This window comes from Myotis lucifugus, unplaced genomic scaffold, assembly GCF_000147115.1.
Source record: "Myotis lucifugus unplaced genomic scaffold, Myoluc2.0 scaffold_259, whole genome shotgun sequence".
Classification (NCBI taxonomy): Eukaryota; Metazoa; Chordata; class Mammalia; order Chiroptera; family Vespertilionidae; genus Myotis; species Myotis lucifugus.
In genome coordinates this window covers 1,411,691-1,415,722 of record NW_005871307.1, presented here as the reverse complement: position 1 = coordinate 1,415,722, position 4,032 = coordinate 1,411,691, and the positions used below count along the sequence as shown (strand labels likewise).

General features: G+C 48.2%; 1 pseudogene; it reads left to right on the top strand.

Annotated features, from left to right (window-relative positions):
• The first annotated feature begins 2,634 nt into the window (after nt 1-2,634).
• LOC111827979 lies at nt 2,635-3,521 on the top strand (annotated as a pseudogene).
• Nucleotides 3,522-4,032: the final 511 nt, after the last annotated feature.

The following is a 4,032-nucleotide window of genomic DNA, read 5'->3' as shown; positions in this document are numbered from 1 at the left end:
CCTTCCCTCTCTTTCCTTTAATATGGATACTTTCTCATTTCTTTTCATTGTTACCCTGTTTTGGGGAAGAAATGTTTCTTATTCTTTCCAAGGCTAACCCTGACCCTATGCCCCTCCCTCTATCATCTCTTCTTCCTATGTGATCTTGCTCCTTTGTCACCTTTCCTCATCTTCAACCCCCATTTCCTTTGAACCCTGAGTCTTGAGACTTACTCTGATTTCCTTCACCTTAAAAACCAATCAGTAACAAAGCCCTGACTTTGTCTTTGTGCTCCCTCCCTCCTTTCTCTATCATCTTCGTCATGCTCTCAGTCCAGGTTCTATTCTCCTCCCCGTCCCCATGACCAGCCTCACTGAGCTAATGTCCCTGAAATGTGCTTGCTGTCACCTTCCTCCCTGGGAGGTAGCCTCGTGAAGTGGCACAAGCACTGAGCTTGGAGTCAGCCACGCAGGTGTTTAAATCCTGGCTGCACCCATATGTGTTATGTAATCACAACCCTCACTTGGTACATTATTAATCTTTTCAAGCTTCAGTTTTCTCCTCTGGAAAATGGATGCACCTAATTCATGAGGTTGCTGTAAGTCCTGAATGATTATACTTGTGCCCAACACATTGTTGGCACAAAACCAAAACTATTCCCTCCCATCCCTTGTATTAGCTAATGCTACTCCTTCGTGTGATACACCTCTGCTTTCTCCAGCTGCCTGTTGAATTTTCATCCACCCTTCAAGGCCTGGTCACAGCCTTCTTACTTCACCTGTTGGGCTCAAGTCCTCCAGTTTGTTTTCTCTCTGAAACTCATTCCTCAGTTATAGCGGCTGCATATCTGATGTATCCAGATCGTGTGTACATATTTGACCTTCATGAAATCAAGAGCCTCTGGGGATGGGAGAGTGAATTTATCTTTGAATCCCTCCACAGTACTTATCAGACCACCTCACATATGACAGCTATTCACTAAATGTTAAGTTTGAAAGAATTTTAAAAGAATTTCTTGCTTCTAGATATATTTTTATAATAGAAAAAAAGAAAGAAAATCTAATGTAATCCTTCTCACCCATGAATCTACCACCTAACCTTGTACAATTTACAATGAAGCAGGGATTTACAATGTAAATCAACGTAAACAGCTGAAAAAAACCCCTTACTAAAGTCTATCAACTGGTCTAGCCAGATTTTTGTGGTCCTTGTGCTACCTCATGGAAATGATTTGCCTTCAGGTCACTGAGGTCCTATTTTGGCAAGTAATTAAGCTAATACCCACTTGGTGGGATCAATATGTTTTTTTCATGCGAAAGAGGAAATGGTCAGACTAGCCAATACCTAAAATTCCTTCAATCTTAAACAAACTATAATTCAGTGATCACATGTTGCGAGTGTGACATAATTAAGACACTCATTTCTAAAAGTGACCAAGGACACATTTCATGTTTATCCTGTGATGTAAGTTCTTTGAGGAGCACTGTTTGCTTCAGGTGCACTAATTAATTTATATGTTCATGCAATAAATATTTATTAAGCACAGACTGTGTGTGCCTGGTTTGGTGTTAGGTGCTGGGAACCCAATGATGACTCAAGCCGGGTCTCAACAAGGGTGCTGGCTGGCCTTTGGCATGTTCTCCCTGGGGAGGGAAGATGCCTGGAGGTGGGTGTGGGCTGGGCCAGGCGGGGCGGCTGCCTAGGCCAGTGGCTATCAGAGAGGACAGTCTGAAGGGATATTCTTCAGCAGTAGCAGCACCTGCCCCTCCTGGCAGGACCCACCACGCAGTAACTCTGGTTATGAGTCTCTGGGCTTGTCACATTATCTACAGGCAGCCTGAAATGCCTCCTGTTACACACATCAGCTTCCCTCAATTCATCTTTCAATCTGGAGGATTTACAAAGCTTTATACCATTAAGAGCAAGATCTCAACAGCATGCCGTATGGGAAAAACATGTTTTGCTCCTGCCCGTATACGTATTAGTGTGTAAGCTCTTCTGGGCAGGGACCCATTTTATGTGTCATGTTCACTGTGCAAGGCTTCATTCCTTCATAAGGCTGATGCTTCAGAAACCTGGGTCTACACCTCCATCTGAGATCAACATTTAGGAGTTAACACCAGTTCATGGCTAGTGGTGAGCCATCCACCTTTTACAGTGGGGTACATGGGTCTGAAGCCTATTTTATGTGCCCCAAGAAACAAAGACGATGGAGGAGAGAATGGCTGTATCATTTAGCATCAAGCCCTCTTTTTGGCTAAGGAGTAGCAGGGCTGACACGTGGTCATCTTCCTCAGGGACTGGGGGCCATGGCTGCAAATCCTTCAGGGGAGCTGGGGGTTAAAATGTAGGACAGATGAGAGGGGAGGTTGTCCATCGGTGTGTTCCCTGTACCTGCTTAATCAGATGGGTGAGCCTCACTGGGGGATGGTTCACAAAGCATCCAGACTGCCTCTAAGGCAGGGACATCACAATAGGGCCATCTGGAGACCGTGGATGGAAAGGGATAAGGGAAATTTCTCCCAGTTCTGCCTTGATGATTTGGGGACAGCTGATGAATCCTGCTCTTCACTTCTCCTGGCTGAGCCCTCAACTGTGGACCACCTGTCAAAAGCCGGTGTGAGGGGACCAGCGGGACCAGCGGGAGGCTCAGGATGGCGGCAGGCGGGCGAGGCGCGCTGGGCTCCCGCTGTGTGCAGGTGTTCCCGCCTGTGACTGGAGGGTGGCCAGCATGGAAGTGGTGGAGAAGGAAGAGGCCAGCGCCAGTGTCGTGGTTAGAATGACAAACTCGTTTACTCAGCAAGCTGACCAGGTGACCACTGAGGTTGGAAAGCTCCTGGGTGAAGAGAAGGTGGACCAATCCTTTGTGTGGCTGGAGGCTGGGCTGGGGGCAATGCCAAGTTCAAGTCTCTCTTTAAAAACTGCGACCTCATGTAGAAGCAGAGCATGTGGGCGTCCACCATCTCCAGCCACCTGGCCACCAAGCACCTCAAGGAAGGAGGCCTCCTGACCTTGGCGGGTGCCAAGGCCGCCCTGGACAGGAGTCCTGGGATGATTGGGTCCAGTGGCTCTGCCAGAGCCTCCGAGGGAAGAACAGCAGCCCGTCCCCGGGCTGCGGCCATTGCGGTGCTCCCGGTTCCATGCCCGAGGCCGACTCCGGCTCCTGGACGCCCTTGGAGTTCCTCGTGGAAGCCTCCCATGACTGGATCACAGAGAAAAACCGGCCAAGCTCAGGGAGCCTAATCCAGGTGGCAACGATGGAGGGAAACACGGAACTTACCCCGTGTAGTTTTAACTTATTCTCAGTGCCTGCGAGGGGCCTGCCAGAAAAGCCAACGTATCTCAGCGCAGCCGAATCTGGCCTCCTGTTTTCTGTAATCCTGTTTGTGGTTTGAGATGGTGACACCTGTTTTTCTCTCACCTAATGTGCATTTGCTTTCCTAAGACAAATGTAAATGTAAAATATTTGTGTGAAATAAAACCGTGTGTGTGGGGGAGGCGGGGGGTGGGGGGGGAGGCCTACAGATGGCCCCGTGGTCCATCTGTATTAACCACCTAGGTTTCAGGGGTCTCTGCGTGGCCCCTCTGGATCCGGGTCATTGTGTTGCTTTCGGAACTGTTCATCTGCCCCTGACAGTGGCTGTAGGCTTGACTGGTTCAGAGATTTGTTGGCACTGGGGACATTTGGGGGCCCGAGTTATTTTTGAATGTTATGTTTCTGTCACAGATGTAGTTTTTGCAGTGTTGAATTAAACTGCCTTAAAACGCCTTTTGTGGTGTAAGCAAAATCCATGGACTCTGTCAGGCATCTTTTCCCTGTGTGGTCGCCAAGTGTGCAAGAGAACCACTCGTGATTACTTGGAGTTATCTTCCTAATAAATGCACTTCGTTGATTGTGTTATCTTCTGAAAAAAAAAAAAGCAAAAATAAAAAGGCCGGCGTGAGGGGACCTAGCTCTTCATTTAGGTCCCGAAGTAGAAAGAAGTTATAGGCAAAATAGAGAGGAGGAGACAGCAGAGAAGGGGAAAGGTCTGTGGTTCTGCTGGCTTCTC